Genomic DNA, 23847 nt, shown 5'->3' on the forward strand with positions numbered 1-23847 from the left:
TCATGTGTCGCTGATGTGCCAGGCATCTGCCAGTCAGCTTTCCATTATGCACAATAGCTGTTTTGCTGATTCTTATCAGTTTGTCTGCTTAAAATGTGTTTCTGTAAAAAACTTTGGATTTCATGCACTTTGTCTTTACTCTCACTACAGCTTTCTCACTCTGTCATCACTGAATCCATACTTTAATACTTGGCTGATGTTGGAGGCAACTGGCATATCTTTTCCTAGACTTGTATTTACACTGTGGTTTCTCTGGCTCAGTCCGTGATAACTTCCTGCAGTAATCAAGCCTGAGCTGTTTGCCATGCTTGGCAGAAGTGGTTAGTTAATGAAGATTTGTTTGGGGACAAGCAGAAGCTAATGGGATAGCTCATTTACTTAATAAACACTGCTGTTTGGAAAACCATATCTGATGACCTCATGTCACTCTTGTCCATCACCACACTTCTCCTAGGTCTTTTATTCTAATTTTTACAACTAACAGTTCTCCAGCCATTCTAGAACACTCTTCTGGAGAAAATCTAGTGATGTATCCGTACATACTTTTATCACATAGTTTTCTATCTTTTGTTTTTTCCTGTCTATGAAAAATTCTGATGTCTTGTAGTTTATCAGACAGCAACACCTCAAGCAAACTGTCAGACAACAGACTTTTCCTAGAACTGGCCATATGTGATTGACATTTTCACAAAAAGCTGAGGGAATACCAAACAGCAATGCATAACTGTATATTCTGTGGCAAACTTAGAATACATGAGATCTGCCACTAATCTGCCTCTGTCTTAAAGAAGTAAACTGAAATATAAAAAATATATGACATAAAAGTGTTGCATCTCAACCTGTGGCATATACAGAAGAAATAGTTTTTTTTCCAAGGAAGAACTCCCAGGCAGTGTCCCAGATGCCCTTTTCCCCATCAGATATGGCATACAGATAGCTAGAACTGTTATTTTCACAAGGCATTTAATTTAATTTCCATGATTTGAATACAGACGCTTTCTCTGGATTCATATCTGTTATACTCATATTTTATATGATTATATACTTAATGCTAAATGCATTCTTGTATCATAATATTACTGGTCTGCATCTATCTGATGTTCACACACGCTTTAATCAATCATGGCTGTAATAGTCCTTATTTCCTCTAAATTTTTCCTATACATTAATTTTCTGGTTTCACCCTTTTGATTAGCATGAAGGGGAGAGCTGTGCATTCACAGTCAAATTTGCAGTTGGACCCAGCAGGTAGGTGTCAATGCCAGCTGAAGAATGTTACATGACAGGCTGCAGGGAGTAAAGGGGAGATTACAGAGCTACAGCTCTGCCAATTTGAGAGATGTTTCTGGGCCTAGAAAATCAGATTTTCTCTTTCCTTCTTTTCTATGTTTTAATTGTGATTGTTTTGTCATTTATAATAATGGTGAGGCCATCTCAGCAGACTGGTTATCTGTGGATTGTAGTAGTATCACAGGTAAGATCACCCATCCAGGCATGAACTGTAAGACCATCCTTATTTGCAGCATCTGTAATAAAAGAAATGGGGAGAATTAGCAGAGCAGACTGCATTTAAGGAAAAAGCATTGTTAATCTAGAGGCATGCTAAACACAGTGGTTTTTTTTTTGCTGTACTTTTTTGAACTGTATGTAGTTATCTTTCTGACAAGCTGTCCCTTTTCATAGGTTCTTGCTTTGTTTCTTTTTCCTTTGATTATGTTTCACATTGCTAGTCTGAGTAAACTACAGAACTGTTCCTGATTTTTTGAAACTAGAAGCACTGAGAAGTTTTACACTGAAAAACTTATGTAGCTGTGCTTATGGTTGACTCTGGTACCTAATCCATGAGCCAGCAATGTAAACCTTTCACAATGTCTTTGTTGCTATTTCACTGTACTTGGTAGCATTAAGGTCAGTCTCCCATTCTCATTAGGCTATGTAGTCTGTTCCCTCTTTGAGTTAATGAGTCATTTGTATCTTCTCAGAATTATTATTTACCATAGTGGTACTACCTCCACTTGAAGTAGGACTGAAAAAGCTGCACTTCAAGTGACAAGTTCCTTGCAGAAACCAAAGTTCACAATCCAAGTCCTGTTTTATTAGTAAAAAGACAAGAATGCAGTTCACTGCAATGTAACTTCTCTGGCCCATTGGCAACAGGGCAGAGTTCAGGTCATGAGAGCAATGAACCATTAAAAAGAATCTGGCTCACAAGAATAGTACTTGAGATTCAGAGACTTTTTGCATTTCAGCTTGCAAAGGCCAAATGCATGTGTGAAATTTAGTGATTGTACTTACTGAAAATAAAAACTCTTAAACAGAAGTTGCTGGGCTATTGAAGAACTGCTAGCAAGGTGATCTCAATACCATCCACTGCCTGACCCATAAGGGGGGAAAATTAACAGGTTTATAGAACTTGATTATCCACGTCACCATTTTTCTTAACAGGAAAAATGTTTCTTCATTCTACACAGAAAGATTGAACTAGCAGATTATGCAAGAGATTATGTAATTCCTTCTTGCCACTTAAGGAATTTAACAGTGGAATAATAGCTAATTTCTCATCCTGCATATAATTACGGCAAATTCTGCTGAGAGGATCAATTTTTTCCAGTCTCCATTTTCTTTTTATCTAATCATACTCAGCAGAAAGCTCTGCCAGTAATCTGACTGGCTTAATTCCACTTCATGATTGTTCTTTTACAAAAATCTTTTTTTTTGAACAAGTTGTTAAAAATACAGTACAATTACAGTATATTGTGTTCTTCCAACTGGTAGATCAAAAACTCTAAAATTAATGGGTGAAAGTAAGGCCTGTATTTCACTCAGATGCATGGACTGTGTGGCACAGGGTCAAGTTTTTTAACAAGTGCGCATGGATGTGCTGATTTATCTCATTTTATTGCCTACAGAGATCCCTCATTTCATTAATGGGTCACAATTGGCCATAATCTAATCTGACACGAGGTACAAAACTGTTAAATAGGTTTAAACACAAATACAATTACCCTTAAAAAAAAAAAAAAAAAAAGGTTGATAATAACAGTGGTAGTATGAATTAAGCCTAGTTCAGGCAATATGAAGAGTTACAAGATAAATCCTTTTTTTTTTTTTCTTTTTTCTTTTTTTTTCTTTTTATGTATTCTGATGGAAATATTAATTCTTACTCTTACTGAACACTGAAGGCCATAGTGCTTCAGTAGGTGAAGTGAATTTTGCCCTGAAATAAAGATAACCTAGATCATCCTCTCTGGATATCAGAAGAAAAGACATTACTTTATGTCTTCTGAAGCTGAGCAGCTGTGGCTATCTGTGAAATCACAACAAAATTGTGCAGGTGTGCTCAGCGCTAGTTCCTTCACAGCCTGAGTGCTTCACGGGCTGTGATGTGTAACTGTGTGATGCTGTAGCTTGCAGCAGCCAAGGCACAGCTCCGAATTTCACAGCTGCCTCAAGTGCCAAAGACAGACAGTCCCAAGGAGTGAAGTTCGTCTGGACACCTTTTGTCTTTCATGTTCTGGAACTCATGCAACTGCCATGATACCCTCTTTTGCTAACATGAAAACTGTTCTCACAGCTTTTAGAAAGCCAGAAAGACACACTTAGAAAGCAGCAAGTAGCAAGCAGCATTGAAAGCATAACAGAGGTCATTATCTGCTGTACCTCCTGCTTCCAAGGAGACTGATATCTGATCGTGGAAACAAGGAATGTGAAATGATATTTCTGATTTAGAAAGCTAAAAAAATCCTTCAACAGGTGCTTTACTTCAAATGTGCCTCTTCTATTGCAGAGGTTTGCAACTTTATTATTAAGCAATGCTTATTTTCTTGAATGCTTCTGTTGTGTTCAGGTTTTGATAATTTTTAGTTGGTCAGATTTATTCAATCTTGGAAGATTTTTTTTCATGCATTCTCCTGTTTATATTACTTGTTTCAATAAATTCCACTGTTTTTACCCCTAATTTAGGGTACAAATTAGTTCCAGTCAGAAAAAGCCAGTCTGATTTGACATTCCTCTGAAGTACACATGCTTGTGGTTATGACGGAGAATCATTTCAAACTAAAAATTAATAAATTAAAACCCTCTAGAGGGTAAATGCAAATTTGTGTCATAGCTTTCCTAAAGACCAATGACCACAATGCATTCTTCATCCTCCAACATGATTGTTCTTCATTAGCATCAGCAGTAAGCCCTACAAAGCATTGCTGGAACTCTCTGCCTTTCACAATGACACAAGTGGAGATCAGTTTTGCAAGACCTAAGAACTAGATTTCCTTATGCATATATTCTCATGTAGAAACAAAGGGGATCGCATAAAGAAAATAGCTAACGATTTTTCCTGGAGAATTTCATTTAAGGTATGAATCCCTGGTTCCCTCAAAGTAAGCATTGTTTCACAATAAAGAGTCTGAAGCAGAATGCAAACATTTACTGTCTTCCACAGGCATCTTTAGAAAGGATAACAACATGTTCAACGAAATGGTTTTCTTGCAAAAGCTGAAGATATCTCACACGTTGAGGAAAAAAACAAAAAATAAGCACCACACCATAACTATGTATTTTTCTAAAATAAAATAAAATAAAATAAAATAAAATAAAATAAAATAAAATAAAATAAAATAAAATAAAATAAAATAAAATAAAATAAAATAAAATAAAATAAAATAAAATAAAATGTTGACATTTTTGCCTGAAGCTCTGGAAGACAGATGTTCAAACCAAGGCCCAAGTTGTTGTCTGGGCAAACTGCCCTTGGGGAGCTGACGGAGGAGTAACAAAGCAGATGAGGTGACCTGTAAATTGTTGATGACTCTGAGATAGACGAGGAGACAGAATGGCACTGTTGGATTAACATTAGGAGGGTGGTGACTTGTCAAGGCAAGAAGACTGAGGTGGAAAGCCACAGGAGAAAATGTGTTAAACTGGGATCTCTAAGAGGACTCAGCATGATCAGAGAGGAATTCAGCTGGGACTAGCTGGGACAGAACCTCAAGTCCATTGATGGTTTTTGAGGAAATAAATAAGCTTCAGCCTATTCCTTAGAATGAGTATCCCCAAAGGACCCAGAAAAACTTTTAACTCAAAAAACTTTAAACTCAAGACTCAGGTAAACTCATTTTACCTGTCAGTTTTACCTGTAGTCATTTTTAAAATACAGAAAGCTCAAAGTGACTAGACAAGACAGTACAGAAATAAAAAGTCTGATGAATGCATCTCCACCTGCCCAGGGTGTCCTTGCTTCCAGGCTTGCTTTGCCCAGCTCAGTGACTTTCTGAATTGCACAGAACTGCACTGAGCTGAATTGCTCAATCTGCTCTGCTTCTAGGCAGCTTTTCTTTCAGCCATCCTTGGTCCAGGCAGTGTCTGTTCCCTGCTCTCCTCAGCAGGCTGCATGCACAGCAGGATCCTACTGGAGCCTTCCTTCATCCCATCCCCTGCTGCAATCACGCTCTGCTGGAAGGAGCACAGCGCACAAACCAGGAACAAGCATATAAAGTGCCTGCTGTCCCTGCCAAGGGGAAGTGAGAGAGTGTGGATAAATCAGTCAGAGACAGAGGAGATGGGCAAGACAGACGGTGCCAAAGCTTTTGGTAGGCACAGCAGGAGTGCATGGGACAGGAGTGAGGAAGTGCTAAGAAGCCTGAGACCAGAAGCAGGGGATAACAGGGGGACTGTTGGAAGGAAGGCTGTGACTTAGAAGGCCAGGAAGTGTCCTGACTTGGGAGAGATGCCTGAGGAACAGCTGCTAGAACAGGAGGGTGAACCTGGGTTGCATGGAAGGGCTGGGGAAAGAGATGGAAATGAGAACAAATTGGAAGAGGCAGTGGAGAAAGGCTTGGTGAGGAGCAGTGGAAGTGTGTGTTCCCTCAAGGCACACTCTTTCAGAGCCTGACTCCTGTCCCTGAGGTTTCTCAACCTTCATCAGTAAATACACACAGGCACCTCATGTGTGTCCACCTTGAGCATGATGGCCATCTCCATCTGTTATTACCCCTGGTGTTTCAACCAGCAGTGAGGTGGATTTCAGTCTCATAATGATGCTCTTGATTTTCAATATAACATGGCACAGTAGAAATTTCTCTTGTGCTGTTTTCTCTTGTTGCTTTTTTTTTTTTTTTTTGTAAAGTAACTAAATTATGCAACTGAAATTACTTTAGAAGACTGTTTTAGAAGATTGTTTTAGAAGACTGTTAAAGCCACAACACGAAGCATTCATAAAGGAGAAAAAGATAGACTTAAACTTACATATGCAGTCTTATTTTGGCTTCAATGTAGACCTTTTCAATTTCACAGACCTTGATTATGGTTCTTGTATCAAGCTTCCCAGAAGGTGCCTGCCTGCCTTCCAGACAGGAGGCAGACTGGACTGTGCTCAGGAGATACTCAGGGGTTGTCAAGGGATAAGAAATAAAGGAAGCTGCTGTCCACTGAAGACAGAGCTCATTTGTTGCAGAAGTCAGAAGGTGTGTAACATGGGAGACTAGGGACTTGCAGTGATAAAAAAGATGGTCTTATAGCTGAATCCATGGAAAGCCATCTTAGAGAGCTACATTCTGCCCTGCTTCTCACAGCCCTGCTGCTGTGAGATGTTAACCGTCATTTACTTCATGTCTGCCTGCTTTGAGTTCTTGTTTTATAGTTTTCTGGCCCGAGATGCAGACTTGATTTGTGGAGGTATTGAGGAAGAATGGGAGTCACAAGGAGCTCTTGCTTGTAGGTGGTGATGCAATCTGGAAAATTAGTTAGCATCTCAGATGGGGCACTCAAAATTGTAGGTAATCTGAGATTTAACTGTTCTACTTCTCATTTCCCCATCTCTGAAATGAGAGCAATTAACCTCTTTTTCCTCAGAAGAGTGCCTTTAAAATACAGTAATTCTTTAAGAAGAAAAGATTAGCCACCAAGAAAAACAGTAATTCTGTCTTTTGAGTGTCATGTGAGCTGTGTTTAGTTGATCTGTGATGGGACTGCATGTTGAGCAAGCAGGAAAACCCAACAAATGACAGAGTTTCTGATCAGATTAGCATTGCTTATTCTGTGTACCAAAGCAGTAGCCATTTTGAGAGGAAATAGCCAAGGGGGCTAATTTTAGGCTTATGGAGGCTGTAATTTTTTTAGTGTTGAGTACAGGTCATTTATTGTTTTTCAAGCATCCTCTAGGAGGCCAATATATTATGTGCAGATGTGTGGCTGTGTAGATGATATGGAAAAATATACAATATACATTTTATACCTAATCTCTTCACTGATTTTTCTCCCACAAAATAGTTTAAAGTGTAGTTTATCCCCCTGTGTGTGCATTTGCCCTGGGGTCTTCTGTACATGGCTTTTATAAAAAGTCCTGTTCATAGTGGGAATTGCTGTATTCACCTTAAGTCATTTCAACAGTCATATGGAGTTATTTCATTGGCAGAAGATGCAAAAAGTGCTAAAGAGTGCTGAGGGTCTTGCAGTACCTGCCAAGTCTGAGAGACCTTCCCCCAGTTTTTATACACTTGCAGAATTCAGTGTTGGTATAAGTAAAGCACTTTTGTATGCAATATTTAAAGGTCTACAGATCTGATGAATCATAATAATAAGTCTACCCCCCAAAAAAGCTATTATTAAAAGCAAATAGGCAGAGACTGAAAAGTGTCAGAACAAAGTGATCCTACAGGCTGCTATAATTTTGCCTTTGGGTTGTAAGATGTGTTGCACATAAATGCACTGGAATATATTGTTAGCAAGGCTAAACATCGAAGATCTAAGAAAAGCTAAATGTATTGATAACAAATGTTTAAAAGGAAGATTTTTATTGTGGTGTTTTAAATGTTCAGTATTTCAAAGAGTTTCCAGCTTTAGCCTTAATAAACCCCCAAAATGTTTCCTCCATAACTTTGCCTTCAGCCCTAGAAATAATTCCTCTTCTTGAAACCCAAAACAGCAGTGACAGCTCTTCTGCATGTTAAGACGTCACTACTTAAAATCTGATATCTCATATCCCTGCAGGCTCAGAAACCGGAGCTTTTTATCACTGCAGAGGGCTGATCTCCAGCTGCCTAATTGTTCTGAGCAGCTGCTTCTTTCAAATCCTGTAAGGACTTGATGTATCAAAGTTGAAATTATCAATTTCTGGCATGAAAAGCTTTCATGAGTTTTATACATATATTTGTTTTTATGGTCTCAAAGCTTGAGCCTTATAGAGTTGGGCACATAACTGTACAAGAAATCAGTCTTTGAAAACTGAAACACTAGCATGTTTTTTAGAAGTTCTCATAATATGTCTTCATTTAGGAAAGATGCAGCTACAGAAGACTTGAGCTGTTGAAAACTTATTGACACTGACACTCGTGTACTTTTTGGAGTAGAATGTAACACAATACAGTGTTGGCTTCAAAATATGTTGTGTGGTTGTTTTTTTTTGCACAGCTGCCCTTTGCATTCAATTACATGACTTCAATAATAATGAAAAATGCCCTATCCAAAGTAGGGTTTCATAACAGTAAACAGGATAATTTGATCTCAGAAACATTAGGATGGTCAATTAAACAGAAAGTCAAGCAACCAGCCACCTGTTAAAGCCCTTCACTGTCCCTCCATAATCTGAAAAGCTCTCCCTGCTCTCAGGCATGCCCAGTCTTTTAGAGAAGTGAGAAGGTCACCTCAGGGGGCTGCCAGGAGCAGAGGGAGGCAGGAAGCCCTGGAGCCATCCCAGAAAAGCATCCCTACCCTGTCCCACAGCAGACCCACCTAGAGCCAACCCAGCTACCGACAACCAAGTTGGTGCTCCTGCATTTACTGTCTGCTGAAGTTGTTGAGTTTTGATAGATCTGACAACACTAATCATGTGTTTGGTGTTAAAAGCTTGGAATTTGACATAATGATAGACCTACATGTCTTAACTAAAGGTTTTAAAGCTACTTTGAAATGACAAAGAATGACATTTTCAGAGATTTTATGACAGCCAAATGATATCATATGTTCTTCCTTGTTTTTCTGTGGAAATTAAGTATCTAGACCAAAGTCTGTCATTAAACTATTTTTCTTCAAATTGCTGTCATATTAGCCACAAATGCAATCAGTAAAGGGCTCATTTTCCACAGAATAGTGGCATATACTTACGGTATCATAGTGTTACCATTTTGATGCTATATGGGGTCTATACAAAGACAATCCAGATTTGAATCAGTCCAGACAGAAAAGGTGTATGACCATGCAGGTAAGTGTATCAGCATGCAAAATCCAATGGTTTTACAGTCTCTTAAAATTCTCTCATTTTGGCCACATCATCCCCTATATTGAACAGTAAACAGGTGGTTCCTTAGTTAAATCATAAAAAGCACTGATAAAACTCCATAGCAAATCACAATGTGCAGAGGTAGACCTTTGCACACACCTTGCCATAGGTTATCCATGTGGCATTCCTGATTCACTTAAATTGTCCCTCAAGGTTTTTTTAGAAACCAGAATAAGACCATTTCGAGTTTTTTTGTTTGGTTGTTGGTTTTTTGTTTGTTTGTTTGTTTTTTGAAGGATAAATAAATCAGTTCCAAGCCCTGCAAGCCAAGCAAGTGAATTTATATCAGAATGACTTCTGACTTGGTGCTTCATACAGAATTAGAAACGTATAACGTGAAATGGTTTGGAATTTCCATGTTTCAATCACAAATATAAATGTAGGACTTGGCTTTTGACTATGCTGGGAGGAAATCTGCTAATGTCCACTAAGTAACATTGTTTTGAATGATAAGCAGGTGTTTGTTGGTGTGAAATTGTGCTGAGATGAGGAGTAATAAAGGTTCAAATTTTACAAAACACTTCCCTCCCTTTTTTATCGGTAGAGTGAGTCCTGAAAACCCTCTGTAGAGAAGAGGTAACTAGGTCATTTCCATGATGTGAAAAGGGGTATCAGACCAATACATGATGTATAGCAACAGACTTTGAAGGCAGTATAGCTGCTAAACCACTTATGAAGCAATTGATTTTTACAAATTGCTGCAATTTGTAAAGTTTGTCATTTGTTTTGTTCTACTGACTTCTTGGAAAGATAATAACAAGCAGATTATGCTTGTCATGTATTACCTTAAATTCTGATGGATTAGTTTGCTGCCATTAATTTTAATATTCTAAGTAGATTTTTTCCTTCTCTAGTTAGTTATGCCACTGTAACATTTATGTTCTCCATGACTTCTCAAAGCAGGAGGGGTAATTAATTTTTTAATATACTTAAGTTATTAAACAGGACTTTGTAATTTCTTTTTTCATGTACCACTATGTGTTTTGAAATCCAATTAACTACAACATTTTGCTAATTCTCTATATCCATTCTTTTTCTGTACAACTATTCTTCTATAAAGTGAAAATCTTAGAGTCTACCCATACATACTCCAAAAGGTAGCTGTACCTGTAATCTCTTTAACTTTCAAGAATATTTCCAAAAACATTTTCAGAATGGGCCTCTTAAGTGGAAATTGTGTACAGAAAATGTCATACAGTGATCTCTGAAATCTTTATTTTCTTGCCAGGGAAGAAAAAAAGATTAATTTCTTTCTTCGTCAGACCATTATTATTTACTGCTGAATTTACTGTTCAATATTTATGGTTTCAAATATCCTATTTATTTACTTTTATAATAAATCCTTGTGATTTCATTCACACTTTTAAAACTAGTTGTGATAATACTCAATATTAACATTGTATTTTTCATCCTCAAAACAATCCATGAATGAGAACAATAAGGATTATGAGCCCTGTATCACTGATGAGAAAGCTGAAATATAAAGAGAATTAGAGCTTGAATTTTAATCTGGACATTCTGATTCAAGTCTTGTAAGTGCTGATAGCCTTAAGCTTCTCATTTAAATATTAAAGTTTTCTTCTCCTCATATTAATAACATATATGAAGTGGGCTTACATTGCCTTCTATTTTAATTCTTGTTCATTTAATCTCTTAATTTCAATTAAGAATTAAGATGAAACAAAAATAGTATTAATTATAAGCATTAACTTTCACCTCAATAATTTGTTTTTCAATCAACAGACATTAAAATGGTGATTTAGGAATGATTATGTTGATTTTAAAAGTTCAAAAACTGTGTCAATATATTTCATAATTAAAAAGTTGCATTTTTCTAATCAATATACTACTAATGGATTTTTGCAGAGTTATTGCTTAATTAAGTTTTCTCAAGCAAAAGTTGATTCTTGACAAGTAGATGAAAACTAAAGAACAAGCAAGCTCCCCATGACAGCTGGATATCTAATCCTTCTCAGAGAGGGGAATGGACAAACTGAGGTTATTTCATTTTGATATGCATGAGGCATCTGCATGAAAAATTTTGCTCAGCATCTTCCCAGGAGTCTTGCTTGTAACACTGGTGATTTACCTCACTTTTTTTCTGCTCACCAAATTAAAACTGGCTCATTTTAACAGGTGTTTTTTGCCTTTGGTGTTTAGAATGTAAAACTTCACACAATCAGTCACATTACCCAAATGTTTCATATCTATCTGGACTTTCTGGTCTTTATGTGAGACAGGAAGATTAGCCCTTAGAGTTGATATTAACTGTATTTCCTAAAAATGACTGAAATCATTGACTTTCTTATTTTTTGCAACACAAATGTTTGCACTCATGAGAAAATTCAGCTGACTTAATTTTGGCAAATCAAGGAAATAAATGGCAAAAACAGCTGTAAGGAAATTGATATTTGGATAGCTTGCTTGGAGTACAGTGAGAGTAGAGTTTCTCTCTGCTAGAACCATTAATTTTGCTGATTTACTGTAAACATTTGAAAAGACATGAGAGAGCCTAATTTCCTGTCTTTCTTTTAGAAATAGTACTGCCTGATTCCCACGTGCAGCACACTTCAGCTTGGAGTGTTTATCAGTACTATTTATCATTCCTGTTGTGCCTGGGTGGCAGTCTTTGAGCTATGGCACATGTGCTACCCCAGTTCACTACAAAAAGGGACCTGCAGGTCTGCAGGGGATCCCTAAACCTCAAACCACATTCAAAGTTGTTGCAGCTAGGAGACCACCAAGACCCCTTCCCTAAAACTCTCAAAACTGGGGAGTTCACATTCAGGTTTGTGACTCAAGAGGTACAAATTATAATCTGAATGAAGTAAATAGAAGGCAATTTTGATTTTGTATGAGGATGAGAGCTTCACAGAACTTCAGCAGAAAACTTTAAGCCTTTTGTAGTCACAAGATTAATCGTTAATTCAGGATAGGATTTAGCTCAGGCATGTTTATCCAGCATCCCTAGTGAGTCAGCAGCTGACCCAGAGCCCACAGCTGATCTCTTGCTCTGCCTGATGACCAAGGCAAGGGGCAGACAATGTGGCTCTGCAGGACAGACCAACACAGAGGTGTTGCATATCGGTTGTCCCCTACAGTGGGGAACGCCTCCCATCAAACATAGAATAGAATCACAGAATATCCTAAATTGGAAGGGACCCACAAAGGTCATTGAGCCCAACTCCTGGCTCCACACAGAACCGACCAAAAACGAGACCACATGTCTGAAGAGTATTGTCCAAACACTCCTTTAACTCTGTCTGACAGGCTCAGTGCCGTGACCACATCCCTGGGCAGCCTGTCCCAGTGCCCAACCACCCTCTGGGTGCAGACCCTTTCCCTAACCCCCAGCCTGACCCTCCCCTGTCCCAGCTCCATGCCGTTCCCTCGGGTCCTGTCACTGTCCCCAGAGAGCAGAGCTCAGCACCTGCCCCTCCGCTCCCCTTGTGAGGGAGCTGCAGGCTGCCATGAGGCCTCCCCTCAGCCTGCTCTGCTCGGGGCTCAACCAACCAAGGGGCCTCAAGCACTCCATGTACATCTTGTCTTCTTTGTAGCCCTAAGCAAGGGCAAAAGGAATAAAATGTCCCTAGACCTCTGCATTGCATCCAGAATCTGCCCTGCTGGCAGTACAGCCTCTGTAAAAAGCAAATTTGGAGAAATTTCTGAGGTTGGACTTCCAGGGAGCAAGCAGCACAGGCTGACTTTGCTTGAACAGGCAAGATGAGATGGTGTGATCAGCAGGTTGTGCTGTTGTATCACTGGAAGCTGTACCTCAGAACTCCATCCAGCTTGCTGTAAATTGCTTATGGCAAAGTGCACATTTATAACCAAAGAAAAAGATCTTTTGAACACTTAGGCAAATATTCATCATGTCTTGCAATTAATGTAGCTTATGTCATATAAGATCTTATATTTGACCTGATGATATTCACATCATAGTCATCACCCACTTTCAAGATTAGATCATTTAAACAAACATGCTGCTCTGATGAAGTCATTGTGTTCTACTACCTCTGACTTAAGGTTGCAATATCTAAAAACGTTTCATCATACAACAATGAAACTTTGAGTAGCTGGTAGCATGCTTGTAAATGTCCAGGTTCCAGTGCTAAGGGTCTGGATTATTACTGCTGAGGTGAGAATTTTTCTTTTACTACCCTGTTTTAGTAGTCCAGAAGAAGATATTTTAAAATCATTCTAGACAACTACATCCTTTTTTTTTTTTTCCCCTATTCCTCTGTTCTACAACCCAAATAGAAAATGTTGTTTCACTTGTTTCCTGTTAACTGTCCCAGAAATCTTATACATCTGTCTTGGCCAAACAAAAAGCAGGCATGCTACCATTCTGCCAGATGACTAGAAACTGTCTGTTCATCTTGCTGACCCAGTTCCAACCAAATAGTGAATTTGGAACATAAAAACATTCCACCTGCCTAGGTCCAAGACAGATGAAAGACATTTGGGTAGTATTTAGTTGGCAGTGCCCAGAAAAAAAAAAAAAAAAAAAAAAAGAGAGAGAGAAAAAAAATAAATAAATAAAAAAAGTATATGAATAATTTCCAAAATAAAAGCTTTAAAGAACATATGTGATTTTGAGGATTACCATGTGCAAGAGGATTACTATCCGAGAGACAAAGAGAATAACAGATTACAGCACATTAAAGGGGAGTTGTTTTACATCAAAGGTGTAGTATGGTTACACATTTGATATAATACAAGGCCAGGGAGCCTTCTGTCACAGGGTTATTTGTAGCAAGGATCAGGGTGCCAGACAGTCAGGATTTAGCGTGAGCTTTCAAGAGAGAGACTCTTAACTTTTCTGATTTCAGCTCTGTATACCAGTGTTTAAAATACATAAAGATATGTTTGCAGTCAGAACTGAATTAACAACAACAATAATCAGCTTACAGATTCCTGTTCAGTGATATGCTGAAGAAAAAAAAAAAAATCCCTCCAGAAATTTAGGTCAAATGTAAAAAGCCTACGTTTGGTTGGGGAGAACATCCAGCTGAATAATTACATGATTCTGTGGAAAGAATTTTTATTAAGCAGCCCAGCAAAATAGCCTCCTCTCCATGGCAAAAGCCATATTTCAAATATTTATTTTCCTTCATCTTCTCTTGTAGATTTGTTTTCCTCAACTGAATATGGCAAAAATCTGGGGAAAAAAATACTGGATGTTTACTTTTAAATTATTGTGTGGTATATTTTTAACATTAAGAAATTATATTTTCTAGTAAATTTTGTATTAAAAAATAATGATCAACATTACTATGACAATGGATAGGTAGGGTCTAGCCCTAAGGACAGGAGCTTAATTCTCTTGCATCTTATTTTGCTTCCTCTGCCTGCAGATATAGCTTGTAACTCACTTGTTACAGCTTTGAGCCTTGAAGCTGTGACAGCATTCCTGTAAATAAGTTTGCAGCTGAATGGAAGTTCCACATTTTCTGTCCCAAGAGCACAGCACAGCAATTCATTAACTCTGAACTACCATCCAGCCACTTGACATAGCCCTGTATGTATCCCGACTCTCTTGGGACTGTGTCGGTAAGTTCCAGTAGTCATCAAATAAAGCATCCAGACATATTGCAGTAAGCCTACTGTTAGTGTAATTAAATAAATGCAGGGAGCATGCTAATAAGTCTTTGGCAGAGCAAGCCGTTCAGCAGCAGCGAAGGTTGGCAATCCACTTCTCAGTGTCCAGGTGATGTTCACCTGCAATGTAAGTGGCCCTTGGGGCGATGTTTGCCCAACATGCATGCACTGTCCTTCCTGTTCACAGTGTGCAATACCAAGGAAACAGTATTTATGGTACACACATAATCTAGCAGGGTTTCCTGGTGCTGTGCCTGAGGAAGTAACAATAGCAGGCAAACACCAGAGGGAGTTATTGTTCTACTACAGATCTGTGAAAGGGACGCCTCGGGATACAGTGCTTTTAAATAGCGTGACTATTTTCTAACCGAGTGAAAAGGCTCACACGATACGGCTTTAGAAAAATGCAGATGGTGAAGCTATTCATTCTAGTGACGTTAGAAAGAGTTTGCATTCTTCACCTTTCTTCAGTGTTGACTCCAATGTACTGGTGCTTTGTACCAAGGAGTTGCTACACAGCGTCCACCTACGGTCTAATAACTTTTCAAGGTACGTTTGTAATACAAAGGGCTAACAGGTCAGTGTTCAGAGCCAGATGAGCAGGAAATAAGAAATAACCATTTTCAAATATTTATTAAATAAGTCTTTTCTCTTGGTTCATCCACACTTGCCCTATCCCATACCCTGTACCAGTGTCTATGGTGGTCAGGTCAATGGACTCTCAGAGTCCTGGTCCCAAGGAGTGCTGCATGCTGGAACAGGACCAGGATGCAACCATCTCCACAGGTGTCCCAGTTTTCTGTGGAAGCAAATCTGGGTACATAGGTGGGAAAGAAACCAGTAGGATACTCATAGGAATTTTGAGGTTTTGGGGACTTTATATATGAGGACCCTATATACTTCTATTAAGCCTCTCATATATTTCTACCAAGAAAAAAAAAAAAAAAAAGATAAGAAAAAGTTGCAGGACTGTTCTCTGCAACACTACATCACAGGTCTCAATCCTGCAGCTAGATCTCAAACAGCTGAGGCACACCACTGTTCTGCTTCTGCAACTTTGTCCCGTGACTGCAAAGGATCCTTACTTCAGTGCACCACGTGGTCTTGACCCAAAAGGCACAGTGCCAATACATATCTGCTCTGTGAGCCTCTAAGTGTTGTCAGCTTGCCCTGAGCTTCATCTGTAGCACACTATGGCTGTGCCTCTGCCCTTTCAGCAGCTAGACCTGTATTTTGACTCTGTGCCTGCTGAAAGCCAGAAACCCACAAAGCCTCAGATGGCGCACACCAGAAAAAGTCAGTCCCCTGTGCTCTTCATATAGAGGCTCTTGTAACCCCTCAATTTTCAGTAACTGATTGAAAGAAAATACACAGGCAGCCCCAAGGTGAATCTGTGCCAGTATTTTTTAGAAAAACATTTAAGCGAGCAAACTGACTCAACTCCATTATACTTTGCATAATGCTGGGGCAGATGGGAAGCTTCTGCAGTTTGCAGCTGAAATTCCAGGACAATGGACTAAAACTGAGACTCACTCACTGCTTTTTCCCCACATTAAATTAGTGCTTCTGCACTGACTGCTCTTAGTTTCTCTTATTTACATGATGTTTAACTTTCCACAGCCAGTACACTGTTTCACCTGTAGATTATGAAGAAAAGAGCATCTCATTACACAATCCAGCTGTCTTTTCAGCAGCAAAGACTTCAAAGTTCGGTTCTGAAAAGGGTATGCTGTAAAAATCATCTTTGATAAGACATTTACTTATTTACTTCATTTAGAAAAAGCAGAGTAAATCCAGGCAGAGCCCGATGTTAAATTATATACCCCTGACTTTTACTGTGCTGCCACCCTTAAGGATTCTGCAACAAAGCGCTTTTTTTTTTTTTTTTTTTTTTTAACATTCTTATTGCAGGTGTGTAGGTGTGTAAGCTGCAACAAAGACCAGCCTATTCCTTTTTCAGGTGCGTCAGCTTTCCAGAGCTTACCATCATAAAAAGAGGATCTTGGCATTGTTATAATGGTGAACAGAGAAGATGCTTAATACATTCAGGTTGTTGACACAGTCGAGATCTTTTTAAAAGATCTGGTTGTTATTAGAGGTTGGTGTTTAATTTTTGATTCATTAAAGCAGAAGCATATACAAATTATCAGGCAGTAAATCTTTTTCTTCCAATAAGTAAAAAGAACCCTGAGAGAAGTAGAAACAAATTCTCATCTTAATTATACCAACATAAATGTATAGAAGGAGAAATGTATGTAGGTAATTGATGATGTGCATAGGTGCCTGGTAAACTTCACAGAAAGTCCTACACAGACCAAATGTTTAAGTAGGTTTGTTTATGTAAAGGTATTTAAATATCAGTATTGCTGTGAATTCAGGCCTGACTCCCTAGCTAGAAGGTAATACATTGCTCCTAATTTTGAAGGTATAAATCAGTGTACAGATTTCAAAGTACCCACAATATGAAGAGAAGTAAGGGTTACATATGAAGGCCAACTTCACCTTAGGAAAGCAAATTTTCCTCAGTTGTTTTCATAGCCAGTGAAAAGACAGGCACCTAATGTTAGGCTGTAGTGACAGCACGCTGTCTTCAGAAGCAGTACTGTCACACAGTGTCTGTGTCCCTATTTCACAGCTTACTGCTCCCTCCAGCTCTGCTGATACAGCTGCTTTCTGGAGCTGTGCTGTGAATCTGGCTTTTAAAAAAATAGCCAAGGGAAAGGTAGAAAAGCCTGAATTTGAAAGATGAGATGTGAGTCATGTACCTGATGTGGCTGGCAGAACCCTCCAACAGCTGTGCTTTGGTACAAGTGGGGATGTAGCAATGCAGAAGTAGCAATGCACAAGTACCTGCATTAGTACTGCCATGGAAAACAGCTACCATCAAACCTTGACCTTAGTAAGTGCTCTGAAAGGAGCTGAAAGGAGCTACTGTGAACCTTCCCTTCATTGTGGACTTTTTCACCACAGACATTTAAACATTTCCATGTGACATTTCCATGTGAGGCTAAAACATTTCTGTGGGACTTGCCCAGAGCTCCCAAATAGTGCAGGTGTTTCTTCTGCAACAGACTTGTGGCACTGTGATGAAGAGAAATTATACTTTTTTGTAAAGTAGCTTTTATGATGAATCTTACTGGCTGGCCTGGAGAAAGTTGGCTTGCTAGGGAATACAGAGTATCTGCACAAGAGCTCATGGGTTTAACCAATGTCCTTCATTGAGTACTGATACCCCAAAGAAGCTGACAATAACATATTGTCATGACTCAAAACACAGAAACATGGTGAATATCCCTTAAGACCAAAGCTCAATTGCAAACACAGGAGCTCGGTCACTGATCTGTTGTGCTGTATCTATTGATGCATGACAGAAAGAACAGAAACTCACATGGGTACATGAAAAAAAAAAAAAAAAGCTAGATATAGCATAGAAAACCTCAGGGCATGACACTGGGGTGTGAGGGAGGGAGATATGGAGTGACTATTTTTGGTTAAGTTATGTGCTGACAGCAGCTTAGATTCGCAAGATAGAAATCTTTCTCCTACTCTTCCAGGCTTGAAGGAAGTCAGACTCCCTTTATTCTTTGTTAAAAAAAGGGTGTAGAGATTGATGCTTACTCCATCACTACAGTCCTTTCCCAGCAATAACAACCATCTAACACAAAACTGACTAGCATCTCAAGTCAAAAAGGAATAGCAGTACAGTGTTTTTGGATGAGGCAGACATGAAGGAAGGTGACATGCTTTTGAATGTAACGTTTTCTAATCAGATAAACATACCTGTGGAAATGACAAGGCATCTAAATTGTTTGAACAATAGTATTTGTGTAAAACCAGGGCGCACTGCAAACAGTGTATTCAAAATAAATCATTGTGATGTTACCTTAAAGCTCAGGTTTTGCCAGGTAACGTGTATGGACAGCAGACAAGGCATTTGTAATGGGAAGAATCATTTCTCACTCGGATCTTTCAGGATCTGTGTCTGTGAAAATAAATCCCACACCTGAGGGATAAGAACAAGGATAAAAAGGTCGGATTGCCCTTGGGAAAATATGGCTTGCAATACTCTTATAGTTCTTCTTCTTTAATAACACATTTTTAGAAACCCGTGTTTTTGAATGCCTATTTTGAACAGTGCCTACCCTTTGTGTCTCTTTCATAAGGCCTTATCCCCTACAGTAAAATGAACTTCAGTCACAGCAGCATGAGCCTGCAAATGTCAGACTGCAAAAGAGAAGCACTGGACAACAGTCCCAATGGCAACGTGGAGACTGATTTCCAGGGGTGAAACTCTTGAATGACATTTGTCTCTATGACCAGCTTATTCATTTCCTTCATTTCTGTCTTATGTCTTTACATCAAGATATTGGGACACTTCATTTGATGTTTGTCATCTTTAGAAACTGTAGCCTTACCAAAAGTATATACCTCATCGATACAAAATACGGTGTCTCTTACACCACATTTACCCTAACTCAGCCATTTACAAGGTAGTGTGCCATCTTATTTGAAAGAGTTTACATATCAGTTAGAAGCTCAGCACTCCTTTATGTCCCCTGACCGGTTTATTCCTCTAATTTTAATAAAGGATGTTTGGGTGGAAAGTTTGCCTGACTGGAGCCTGACTTAGAGCCTGGTGTAATTTTATCACTGCTGGCCTGTCAGCCTTAGTCACTGAAGCATTTAATCAATACCTACCAATGCTGAGCTGTTAGGATGCTGTCATCCCTGTTACTAGACTCCTTAGTTTCTTTTTTTCTTTTCTTTTCTTTTCTTTTCTTTTCTTTTCTTTTCTTTTCTTTTCTTTTCTTTTCTTTTCTTTTCTTTTCTTTTCTTTTCTTTTCTTTTCTTTTCTTTTCTTTTCTTTTCTTTTTTTTCTTTTCTTTTCTTTTCTTTTCTTTTCTTTTCTTTTCTTTTCTTTTCTTTTCTTTTCTTTTCTTTTCTTTTCTTTTCTTTTCTTTTCTTTTCTTTTCTTTTCTTTTCTTTTCTTTTCTTTTCTTTTCTTTTCTTTTTTTCCAGCTGAATTTGCATCAGAAAAGTTACATAGGCATCAACCCAGGATTTGTGCAAGGCTGCTAACTGAAAGCATTTCCAGGTTAGCTGAGAGCAGCCCCAGAGGTGGTTCTGCTTTGTCTCTGCCATATCCTGTCTGATCTGTCACTCATTGGAACACAGATCCATGCTGGGTCATTTTGGGGACTCAAAATATGTCTAGCCTTGTTTGCCAAATTGGAGAAGCCAAGGTCTAAGCAGTCCTTCTTGAATACAGTCCACTCTCCAGAATTTATTTCTCATCTGCTCTGGTGTGGGCTAGAGGAAAGAAAAAATGCAAGCAGAATGCACTTCTGAAAATAAGTGTGAGGGATATTTTCATGGTAAGGTGGTGGGACAGTGCATTAATGACCTCTGTTTCATTCAGTCTGTTTTCCTTCATCCCTACAATGACACACAAAACACCCACACTCAAGAACACTGCGTGATTCTTATTAAAGTCTGTCCTCAGCCAAGCCTCTACTTGACAGTTCTCATGTTTTGCAGGGATTATTTCGGGGGACAGCCAGGGCAAAAACAACAGTCTGAAGCTATTTGTATAGACACAGATGTATATTCCTGGGCTAGCATTTCCCTGCCTGACCTCAGGAAGACGTGATGAAACCCAGCACTAGCAGCTGAGCCAGTGAGGCTCTTTGAACCGATAACCGTGGCATGTTCTGTGATGTGGTTTGCCTGGAAACCTATTTGTTTCTTTTGAAAAGCTAAAATACCAGAATGACATCAGTTGTAGTGTGCGCTGAAAAGCCTAGGCTGAGATGGCAGACTGTTTTATTCTTAAATGATTGCAGATGTTTGGGTGACGGCTGCAAAACATGAGGCTTTTCGAATGTGTACATGTGGGGAATGAAACCAGGGACGTATATAAACATGAACATATTTGTTATATACTACAGCCAGTCAGCTGATCACATTTCAGATTGACAGTTATTGAAGATGTGCAAAAATCAGTGGAAACTATGATAGCTACAATACATCTGGTTTAGTGAGGTTTGTTTTTTTTTTGTTTTGTTCTGTTTTTTTTTTTGTATTTCAGAGTATATAGGTTTACCTCCCTTTGTCTGATGCCGGTTGCATATGAGACATACAGAACTGTTAGTAGTCTGAGGAGGAGGCTTAGGAGATATGCTGCTGCTGTTTTTTATTACCACCAGATTGCAAAAACATATATCCTGAGCTAGTTTTCTAGCAGGCTAACTCTCAGCTCTATATCCCAGGAGCCCACTATGCTAAGTTAGATCTGGCTGGTACCAATTTAGGAACTTTTCTAAGTGTGTGATGCCCTTTAAGTGACTGAGTAATTTGCCAGAGTCGTGGGCATGGGAAAAGTATAGGAAGAGTTACTAGCTGAAGAATTTATAGGCATTAAGTCTCCCTCCTGAACTCCAAATCTGGGCTGTTTGGATTTAATTCCAGAAGGAAAGTCCTTATACCTTCTGCTGGTGCCTTATCAACAGGGGGGGTGAGAGGGACTGTTGGAGGCTGTGGCCACCTTCTTCCCACCCATAGGAGAGTCCAAGTCATTGTGTGTCTTCAGCTTCAAAAGGCCAGTGGCAAGCAAAATCTGTCATGGTAAAATGGGTTTTGTGTCATCTCACTGGGCCAAATTCTAGCTTATTAATACCTTGTCACATTATAATTCTGACGTGTCCTCACACTGACTTGTCACAGCTTAACCCTCTATGCAGCTGTTGAGAGTGAGTGAAAAGGGGGTTGCTGCTGTATCCTTCCAGTTGTTCTTCAGTGCTATTGCTAGTTATGCTAGTGGTAATTTCCTTTAAACCCAGCTGACATTTCTGCAGCTTATGTGTTTATTACTGATGATAAAGCAAAAATGAAGCTTCAGTTATTTACACAGCAGAAAATCTCATCTTTTAGTTCTCTTAAAAATTCAAGTGTCAACTACTTAATCAAAGCTATCCTTTTTAACAAACTTTTTTGCTTTTTTTTTTTTTTTTTGCAAAGTGCACAGCTGGAAGATGGAAAACGTATTTTGTGATCCATGTTGTTCTTTTCCATTTGACAAACATTTTATTTTATACAGTTTCCACATCTGCAAGTGTCTCCTTACACCTCTGTCTTTGCATCAGTCAATGTCATCAGCAATAAGGCAAACAATTACAGGTAGGAAAAATGCAGTGAGGGAGTCATACAGATGGTATATTGATTTGTGTGCCAAGAAAACTGACATTGAATTGCACATGGCTAGGGAAGGACGTTCACTGTTTTTATGAAACACATGCAAAATTATTTAGATGTCTTGATGGTACTATATGGGTTCAAGAAGCAGCTGTGCAAAGGAGCAAAAGAAAAATCCACTAAGGGCTATCAATTCCAAAGGATACTGGATAAGACTACAGAAATTGCTAAGCTGGAGGTCACTGGAGCTGGGAGAGTGGCTGGGAGAGAGAGAACAGTGTTGCCTTGTTCTAGTAGCAAGCAGTCTTCTATTGCCCCTGTCAGAGATGGTGGTAGCGAGGTGGAGCTTGGGCTGCTCTTAGCGTCACAGTGAGCAAAACAGCTTCTTAAAATTGATGGTAATTCTTATTGTCAGCACGAGTTTACTCCAGCTATGAGTTCCCTCAATGCATGTTGACCTATTTTCAAGTAATTGCACACAAGTGAGACAGTGTCTCAAGTGAAAAAAAAAAATCAGGTTTCAGGTGCATTGGTTGAATAAGAACTCTGCAGAAGTGTGTGCTGGAAGGCAAAAATAACTGATAATTTCCAAACTTGTAGTTCTTACTCTGTGGTTTGTTCCTTTCTCAATTCACCCAATTTCATTAATGAGTTTCTGTTTAAAATGTTTTCTCAAAAGTAGCAATATCTGATAGATTCAGTAAAGCTTAGCAGTAGGAGGGAAAGCACAAAATCCTTGCAGGATGTGTTCATATGAAAAGCAGCAGGCAGCATCATGGGTTGAAATGGGTGCCCCAAGTGGCACCAGGGATTAAGGCCTTCATCCAGAGCAAGCTGAAGTCACTGTGATAATGGCTGGAGAGAGAACCTGACCCAAATATGAAGGCTCCAGCTGAGTTCAGAACAGCTGGACACAGTTAAAACAGCACACCTGGTGAGATGGCTTTTGCATCTCACGATGTTAAGCTGCAACCTGGGAAACAGAACTAATACAGAGCCAAAAAGTATATCTTGCTGGGGATCCTACTTAAGAGAAGCTGCCACTACCGTGCAAATAATATTGATACAGAGCAGCAAGTATCTGATGGAAAGGTGGAAACATGACTGAGAGAACAGAAGTGCTTGGTTGCATTAACTTCATAGAACCATCCAGGCTCAAGCCTGTACTTTTGCCTGTCTTGCAAAGTGGCCTTCTCAGTATTGATGGTGAACACCAAAAGGAAGGGGAAGGGACAGTGTAAAAGCTGTTGTGTTTCAGAGGTGATAGAGTGGATCATGTAACATTATATAAAGTAAAAATATTTGATTCAGAATCATTAGAAATTGAATGTATCATGTTTCTGTGTTTAACGCAGTGAGATTTTCAAATCCTGGCTGAGGCTGGGGAAAAGATGTAGGTCTGGGTTACATCCAAGCAGAATTTACCTGCAGTGATGGAGGTAGTCACGTTGCGCTGGTAAGGACAAAAGCCCTGCTGGTTCTCAGGGAAACTCTGTATAGTCTGGTCATTCTGGTCAGAGAGCTAAGAAACACAGCTGCCTTCATGTTCCCCTTTCTCGGGCAACACCACAAATGAAACAGGCTGGCCTCCACTGTACTGAAAATAGCTGACTATTGTTTTGAAACAGCTCGTTCCTTAATAAGTTCTGTCTTGTTGGCATCATTTAAGATATAGGTCTGGAAGCCATATTCCTATTTGCATCTGCTGGTCACAACAGCATAAGAAAATCTGGGAGAGGGTTTGCTTGGCCAAGGTGCTATGTCGAGATAGCAATGCAGCT

At 39.1% G+C, this 23847-nt stretch overlaps 1 protein-coding gene and 1 long non-coding RNA gene across 14 annotated transcripts in view; one reads left to right on the top strand and one right to left on the bottom strand.

Moving 5' to 3' along the window:
* DLGAP1 (DLG associated protein 1) overlaps window positions 1-23847 on the top strand; it is a 417012-nt gene that overhangs the window by 338551 nt on the left and 54614 nt on the right. The gene's annotated exons all lie outside the window — the stretch shown is intronic.
* On the bottom strand, window positions 1170-18866 carry LOC311432336. The gene is made up of 2 exons (XR_014689985.1): window positions 18759-18866; window positions 1170-1526 (listed from the first exon to the last, which is right to left on the bottom strand). It is a non-coding gene; the product is annotated as an uncharacterized lncRNA (long non-coding RNA).

Source organism: Aythya ferina (assembly GCF_964211825.1).
Source record: "Aythya ferina genome assembly, chromosome: 2".
Lineage (NCBI taxonomy): Eukaryota > Metazoa > Chordata > Aves > Anseriformes > Anatidae > Aythya > Aythya ferina.